This window comes from Crocodylus porosus, unplaced genomic scaffold (genome assembly GCF_001723895.1).
Source record: "Crocodylus porosus isolate Cpor-Errol unplaced genomic scaffold, CroPor_comp1, whole genome shotgun sequence".
Taxonomy (NCBI): Eukaryota; Metazoa; Chordata; order Crocodylia; family Crocodylidae; genus Crocodylus; species Crocodylus porosus.
The window spans coordinates 51,692,870-51,701,734 of NW_017728950.1; the positions used below are offsets into that span (position 1 = coordinate 51,692,870).

Below are 8,865 nucleotides of genomic sequence, written 5' to 3' on the forward strand. Positions count from 1 at the left end.
TCTTCTCCCTTGTCCAGGTGATAGGTCACCTGGTCATAGAAGGAAATGAGATTGGTCAAGCAAGACCTACCCGCAACAAACCCGTGCTGGCTATCACTTCGGATGTTGGCATCGGCCAGTCCATTAAGGATGGCCTCTTTAATAAACTTTTCTAAGATCTTCCCTGGGATAGAAGTCAGGCTGATGGGCCTATTGTTAGCCCAATCCACTTTCCTCCCTTTCTTGAAGATAGGCACCACATTGACCTTCTTCCAGTCTTTGGGCACTTTGTCCCCTTTTCAGTGAAATGTCCAGGCCTGGTGTTTAAATTTGGACTCCTGTACTCTGTCCATGCTCCTCACTCTTTAGCATATTCAGCTGCGATTGGAATTCAGACACAGCTTAGCCCTCCAGAGAACTGGTCATCCTGTTTTGAAACTAGAGAAATATTGTAACTTTATGTCCAATCTTCTTTTCTAAAAAATCATAGAGAAGCAGGGCTGGAAGAGACCTAGAGAAGTCATCTAGTCCAAACCCCTGCCTGAGGCAGGATCATATCTATCCAAGTCATCACATACAAATCCGTAATCTAACCTTTCAGCAAAACTATAATCAACCCTGACACAACACAAGACACAACACCCTATTCTGCCACAGGTAAAGCAGGGGGACCTAGGTAGCCAACTCCCTTCTCCTGCAAAGTTTGTTAAAAATTTGCTCAAGAGATCCTAGGTGGAGGGCCATGTCCCTTGCTCCAGAGGAAGACAAAACCCCACACAATCCATATGTACCATGGTTAGATTCCCATAGGGAGACCATGATGCCTCTTTTGGTCTTGAGACACTTGCCCTGCTCCAGCTCTTGGGTCTCTCCCCTTTTCCTTTCCTGCCATTCCTTGATGTACAGTTTTGATTGAAAAATAGGCTGCCTAATGGGTCCTAGGGTGAGCCCAGTCCTTGTGGCAGCTAGCAGGTCCCTCTGACCTGATGATATCTGTTGACACTGGATTTTAGGAACCCAGCCCCTATACCTTTGTTCCATCTGGGTCCCCTGGTCCTGTCTCTGCCCTGCTGTGGGTAATGAGCCTGTTTTTGGGCCAAAGCCCACTTCATGTCCTAAGGCTCTAGCCCCTGGCAGGCTCTAGCCCCTACACACCCACTGGCATTATTGGGACCTCCACCAACCCCCAATAGTCCCTAACCAAAACCACTGGATTAAACTGTAGCAAAGGGATAAGCACATGGGCTATAACATAATAGTAATCCATTCTAGGTACAAACAACAACAGTAGTTCATTGCCTTATCCTGGAGTACATTCCTCTGCAAGACACTAGCATCTTACTGGTAGTCCTCAGGCCAGCTCAGAAGTGAGCCAGGTGTCTTCCTGCAGCCTTCCAGACCTGGAGCTCTTCACTCTGCAGCTTGCTGGGCCAGACTGTCTCATCTGGCTTAGGCTTGCATGCTGCCTAAGCCTTGCCCCTTCTGGTCAGGTGGTGCTTCAGTCCTGCAGGGGTGGGCCTGAAGCCTGGAGGCCAAGCAGCTTATGACTGTTGCTCTGGCAGTCCTTTGTTGCCCAAACTAAGCTCTTCCTGGTTGCCTGTCAGCTAGGTCTTCAATAAACGGGCATAGCCTCTTGCCCCAAGATGCCTATTCCCCTGCAGTCAACTTACCCTATGCAGAGTTCTCCTGACTATCTGCAGATGTGCCCATTTTCTTTTGCTGGGCAGCATCCTGCCAAAGAAACAGGGTTTCTTCGCTGCTTTCCCCTGGTGGCTGGTCTGGATTCAGCTGCTTGGGCTCTCTGATCTTGAGTAGAGGGACAAGACCCTTCAGCCAGGAACCTCTGGGTTCATCTCAGCAGGAGCATTGGCACACCCCAGTCAAAATCCCCAGCCTTGGCTGCTGACAGTCCCAGTTCCTCTGTGCTATTCACCAACCAGGTCAGGAGAGGGTGTCTGAGTGAGCTTTTAATTTTGGGTCTTCCTTACAGCTTCATTAAGGCCCTCAAAACATGCCCTCCAGTAGGAAGGAACACTGACACATACAAGATCTGTCACTTTTGTTGGGGCAGTATGACTTTGTTTGCTTTCCTACAGATGCACCAGAAGCTCTCAAGCCAGACTTGGCATCTCTGTATATCCAAAGAACTCTTGTTAAATATTCATCATCCCCAGTGACAAGTAACCCATTTTTGATTACAAGACTTGACTTAAAGATAGAACACCAGCAGACAGGAAAGATACATACAAAGATACATATCAGTATTCTTAAAATTGCATTGGGTTGCACACAGGTGTAATCAAGAAGAGAAAAACAGTTCCTCCTAGACTGGCCCAGAGCCAGAGGTGGTAGGAATGTCCTGAATAAGTAAGTGAATGCATGGTGCAATTTGCTTCCCGGAGACTGAAATGCGACTGCAGGGGACTTGGTGACAGAGAAAATGCCTTCTAGTCATAAGTTTCTAGTGTTCTCTGTGATGAGTTTTTTAACTAAAATTCTTTGCCTGAAGTTTTAAAGAAATAACTGCTGATTTAGTTCTCATCTTCTTGATTTGTTTCTTCACTAATAAAATTAAACTCCATAATCTACCACAGACAATGGAAGGAATAGAGGGAATGCTTTGTTTAACATTAAGCTTGCTACTTGCAAGTGAAATACTGGTAACCCCAACTGATATTAGTTACTAATAAGGCTGTAACTATAATTTGTCCCTATCAATTTTTAAAATGTGGCATTTCCTTGCCAGGCCCCTTGAGATATAAGCTATTTTTCACACTTTTCAAAGAGTGATATGCTGGAATGCAATCTTAGAGGCCTCTTACTCAAAGTTTGTCATCTAACTGAAGGTTAGGTTGGAAGGATTTCCCTGAAGATTAAATTTGACCCCTTCTCTGGATAATTCTAATTCATGACATTTTGTAAAAGATGTCAGCCCTAGCTATGACAAAAATGCATCTGAAAAATAAATGTTTTGTCACCTAATTTTACCAAGTACCACCTAATTTTACTTTTTTTTCTGGGAGAAAAAATTGCCCCCTATTTTCCTAAAAGGCTTCCCTATTAAGCTTCCATTTATTATGTATTTATCTGCTAGATTGATATGCCACCTTCCTTAAAAGAGACTTAAGGCATTTACATTTGCCTTAAGGCATTATATGAGTTGATTCAAGTAGCTATGATATTTCTGACTCAAAAATGAATAGCATGCTTTTTTTGCACAGAACATGCTCCAAAATATAATACACACCATCTTTTTGGAAAGCACAATGAAAAAAAAATGGATGTTTCCAGAGTTGAGCCTGTATAAATCAGGGACAGAATCTAATATTCAGTTGACTCACCGCCCTTTCTTGCTTAAGCTGAAACTCTAGCTACTGTTGAACACTGGTCTCCACAGGCAGGTTTTGGGATGCGGGGGAGGGGGAGGAAGGTGTTTGTTATAGGTAAGAAAATATGGTATCATCAGTCACATCCCCAAAGATGAGCTTGTCTTAAAGATCCTGATATTTAAAAGATGCTCATTTGGTGTATTAGTATTTTACTTCTTGTTTCTGAACCATTAAGATTCATGTTTTCAAACTTCTCTCTGAAATCATTAGGGTTAGAAACTTGTGATTTTTAAATGAAATGAGATTCTGATATAATCCCATGACTCCCAGAAGCTGGGACTTTAGAATGACAAGATTTGTGATAAAAATCACAAGAGCCAACAAAACTATAAACAAGCATTTGCTGACCAGACAGAATTAGTGCCCCTCCTCCCCCCCGCCCACCCAACTGCCATGGGTCTTCTGGGTGCAAAGCAGGCAAAAATAAGGCAGAATCGTATTTGGGGGGGGGTCTTCGTACACCAGTACAAATGTTCTTTTCTTTTGCACAGAACTGTTTTTAGTATTATGGGTATCCTGGGCACACTTCAGCCATTTTGGAAACAGGAGACAGTAGTGGAAATTCTTTGCCGACCTTGCCCTGTGGCTTCATATTTATAGCCAGTAATGAGAGATAGCAAACATTAATGATTTTGAAGGCAGAGATTAGAAATTCATGAAATCCCTTAAAATAATCATCAGCGCTTGGTAGTGTGATGCCTCTGTTGATCTGTGACTGCTCAGTAAAAGACAGTGTAGTGAACCTGCTAGGAGACATTCTGCTCCTTCCCTTTCATTTTGTTCCTCCCAGCAGCTGCGAGGGCCCCTAGAGCCTGAGCAGCCGACGTGGAACTGCCAGAGAACATTTAGTGGCGTAGTCAAGATAAGGCCAAGATTAAGCCATGACCTCATGCAGATCTGACATTTGCACAGCAATTCTCTGAAGGAGACAGTAAAAGGGCCTGAGAAGTTTCTGAGATGAAGATGTTTCATAGTTGTTAGGGGCTGGAAGGGAAGCCTCAGATCATAGGGTCCAGCCCCCCTGCACTTGGGTAGGAAAGACTGCTGGGATCAGATGAGCATCAAGACGCTTTTTGAAGATCACCAGGGTGGGTGACTGTAACACCTCTCAGGGGAGCGTGTTCCAAACCCTTGGCGCTTGACTCATAAAGAAGTTTTTTCCTTATGTCCAGTCTGAAGCGATTTTCAATCAGTTTGTGTCCATTGTTTCTTGTAGCTTGTGCCTGCAATAAGATGATTGGATTGGAATGATGACTGTGATATGTCAGTTTTGTAAATTGGCCTTCATTTCTTTGTCGAGTACCATCTGAGCAGTGTAAAGACACAGAAAACAAAGCACATCTTCTCCTGCCATGACTCGGATTTGAACCGAGGTTGCTGTGGCCACAACACAGAGTACTAACCACTATACGATCACGGCAAGCTGTGCAGGGACTGCATAGTTGTGGCTGAGCAAAATGTCTTGACAGGGAAGGAAAGTGGAAAAAATCGGTGGTTTGATTTTTCATCCATTTTATTGGTAAGGCTGATAGATGAAGAGTGTCAACTTACTAGGGTGAAAAACTGACAGGGGACAGTGCTGTTATATGGCAGAGAGGAATGAATATTGATAGACCCTTAAAGGGTCTCTTCACCTGTGACCCAGGTGAAGAGATGGTGAAGGCTTACAGCTTGGTTACTCCAGTACTGGGAGAGTTTCAGTTTGGGTGAAAAGCTGAAATCTCTTTCTAAAAAGAGGGAAGCTTTAATTTTACCTCAACTAAGAACAAAAATCCATTCTTAGGGTAACAGAAGAAGCATTGCACTAAGATAATTCCTTGCTCACTTAATCAAACAGGATAAAAAGTTGCCTTCTGTAAGCCAAAATGGAAATAAATAACTCCATAGATACCCACTGGAGACACCCTCTCACTCAGCAGTTGCCTGTCTTGGTCCCCATTACACCGTCTCTCAGAGGAATGCTTTCTCATAATGGCTTCCTCCAGCACTGCTGCAGTAGTTATGGAAACATGGGAACAGTCAGTGTTTCCAACCGCAGCTGTCAGGTATTTATAACACAGCTGCAAAAGTTCTTTTGTGGCTGGATCACAGGAAACAAGGTGTCAGCAGAAAGCAAAATATTTTTCTACTTGAAATATTTAAAAAAAAAAATCTATTGGGTTGAAACCACAAAAAAATCATGGTCTTGTCAGTTCTGCCTGGATTTCAAATGTGTCACGGTATTTCCATTCGAGTGCTTGTATAACATTCCTTCTCATCCTCAACCATCTTCCCCAGACCTGGCTTCATGAGATTTTAGGGAACTCTGAAAGATCTCCAAGTACTTCGCAAAAATCTGGGCCAGTTATAGAAACTGGCTTTCACTCTTGTAATCTGAATAATCCTTATCTGAATAATGCGAGTAGTCTCATTTAAGTCCTATTGCCTGGTTAAATGCTTTGGGACCTTTAAAGTGAGGGCCTTGTTATACCTTACACTGTCAGCCACACAAATGTTGATCTGTGTTAGTGCTAGCTCGAGTTTGGAGGAGTCACACTTCAGGTCAACAGGGGCCTGGAGGACTAAAAGGTAAGAATTTCCTTACCACCCATTCTAGGTGTCCCCCCCCCACACCCCCACTTGGCATTTCCCTCTGCCCCCCTCCTGTTTATTTGTGGCTGCCTGCACTGCCTGTGTCCCAGGAGTGCAGACAGGAAAGGGCTAACCTGCCCACCCTGCTACCACCACTGCTGGGCTGCTGCTCTTTTTGAGGCTGAGCCTGCACCAAGAGCAGGCTCATCCTGGTGATGGTAGCAACAGTTGGGCAGGCTAGTTAACCCTTCCCTGCCTGCTCCCCCAGGAGAGGCACTGTGGGCAGCTACTAGTAACCAGAGAGGGAGGAACAGAGGAGTGGGTATCTGGGGTGCTGGGGAAAGCAGGGGTGGGGAGGGGAGTGGGCTTCATTTGGTCCAGCGGGGGAGGCAGGCAGGTGCAGTGATTAAGGTGTAGCCTAGAGTGGCTACACCTACATGTAACATGAGCTGGGTAACATGGATAAGAAGTAAATCTGAGCCACCTAACAAATGTTAAACTACTTTCAGTTATTAATGTGTTGACAATCCAGAGGTTAAGAGCTCCAGGAGGGCTTGTTACATGATAACTTTGGGCAACTCCTGGAGCTCTTAACTCCTGAATTGTCACCATACTAATACCTAGAACTGGTTTTAAGCACACTTTAGGCAGCTTAGAATCATAGAATCAGAAAATGAGGGATGGAAGGAACCTCAGAAGGTCTTCTAGTGAGTCCAGCCCCCTGCTCAGAGCAGGACCATCCCCAACTAGATCATTCCTGCCAGGGCTTTGTTGAGCTGGGCCTTAAAAACCTCCAACAATGGTTATTCCACCACGTCTCTAGGTAATCTGTTCCAATGCTTCACCACCCTCCTAATGAGAACATTTTTCCTAATATCCAACCTAAACTTCCCTTGCTGCAACTTCAGATCATTGCTCCTCATTCTGTTATCTTGCACCACAAAGAACAGTCTAGCTCCATCCTCTTTGGAACCACCCTTCAGGTAGTTGAAGGCTGCTATCAAATTTTAGTCTTCCCTTCTGCAGACTAAATAAGACCAGTTCCTTCAGCCTCTCCTCATAAACCAAGTGCCCCAGCCCTCTCACCACTTTCATTGCCCTCCACTGGACTCTCTCCAACTTGTCCACATTCTTTCTGTAGTGGGGGCCCCAAAACTGGGCAAAGTATACCAGATGTAGCCTCACCAGTGCAGAATAAAGGGGAATAATTACTTCCCTCGATCTGCTGGCAACACTCCTACTAATGCAGCCCAATATACTGTTAGCCTTGGCAACAAGGGCACACTCATATCCAGTTTATTGTCCACTGTAACACCCAGGTCTTTTTCTGCAGAGCTGCTGCTTAGTCAATTCATTCCAGGCCTGTAGCAGTGCATGAGAGTCTTCTGTCCTAAGTACAGGACTTTGCACTTGTTCTTGTTGAAGCTCACGAGATTTCTTTTGACTCAATCTTCCAATTTGTCTAGGTCACTGAATCCTAGCCCTACCCTCCAAACCATCTACTACTCCCCCAAGTTTGGTGCCATCCGTGTACTTGCTGAGGGTGCACTCCATCCCCTCTTCCACATTGTTAATGAAGATAGTGAACAAAACCAGCCCCAGGACCAACCCCTGATGCACTCCACTTGATACTGGCTGCCAACTAGACCTTGAGCCATTGATCACTATCCTTTGAGCCTGATGATCCAGCCAGCTTGCTATCTGCCTTACAGTCCATTGATCCAACCCATATTTCCTTAAGTTACACCATTCCAGGGCAGGTTTAGCTCTGATCTGTGCTACCTATTGTGTTCCCTTAATGTGTGGCCACTGCCCACAGATGAGTCACCTAACTTGTAGTCTTCCAGCATCCTGGATGCATCCCAGGATCCCTCCCCCATCCTCCTGTTCTGTGTGGACAAAATTTGAACCCCCTGAACTCTACTGCCCAGGGGGCAGTTTTGATGCCAACCCACTCCCCCTCCCAACCTTGAGGGTGTGACCTACCCACCCTTGGGGGTGCAAACCTGTGTAAACATCCTGCAGGGCACATGCTATCTAACCAGTAGGGCTGTGCAAAGCTTTGGTTCCCGATTCAATTCAGTGGAGATTCAGCCCAATTCAGTGGCCAAATCTCTGAATCTGAATTGAATCAGGAGACCCTTGGATGTCTCCGAATTGAATCAGAACCCTCTAATCAATTCGGAGAGATTCGGAAAGATTTGGCGATTCGGACATAGACACAGCTTTAGATGTTTTTTCTGCATACCTCAAAGTAGCAGGTGGCTCATGAATGCTGCCATACTGGGGCAGATGTAGCGTCCCACAGGAGCACAGGGGCTCCCCAGTGTACTTAGCAGCAGACCCAGAAGTGGACCAGGAGATCTTTTGGTCCACTTCTGGGTCAGCCAGGAAGTGTGCTGGACCCCTCCCCACCTCGGTGACTGGTGCCTCCTAGGTCTGGGGGGGGCACCCAATGTCCCCCATGGCTGATTGTTCAGCCAGGGGTGCCCGGGTGGGGGCACGGGGAGGCCCCTGCATGCTCCCCAGGAGACCTGGAAGTGGACCAGAAGTACTTCTGGAAGTACTTCTGGTCCACTTCCAGGTTTGCCACTGAGCAGGCAGGGGCCCCCCTGCACTCATGTGGGATGCTCCATCTTCCCCAGCATTGCAGTGTTCACGAACCACGCCTGGTGCCTTGAGGTATGTAGAAAAAACATTTAAAGCTGTGTCTGTGGCTGAATTGTCTATGGTTGTGTCTGTGGCCAAATCACTGATTCTCTGAATCAGCATCAAATCTTCAGATTCAGATTCGGCTGAATCAAATCGGGGACAGTGATCCAAATCAATTAATCAAATCACTGTCCCCAATTCAGGCCAAATCCAAATCTGAACTGAATACAGCCCATTTTGCACACCTCTACTAACCAGGTTGCAGGGCATGAGG

At 45.8% G+C, this 8,865-nt stretch overlaps 1 non-coding gene across 1 annotated transcript; it reads right to left on the reverse strand.

Annotated features, from left to right (window-relative positions):
* Positions 1-4,716: 4,716 nt before the first annotated feature.
* On the reverse strand, positions 4,717-4,788 carry TRNAH-GUG. Its single transcript has one exon. It is a non-coding gene; the product is annotated as a tRNA-His (tRNA).
* Positions 4,789-8,865: the final 4,077 nt, after the last annotated feature.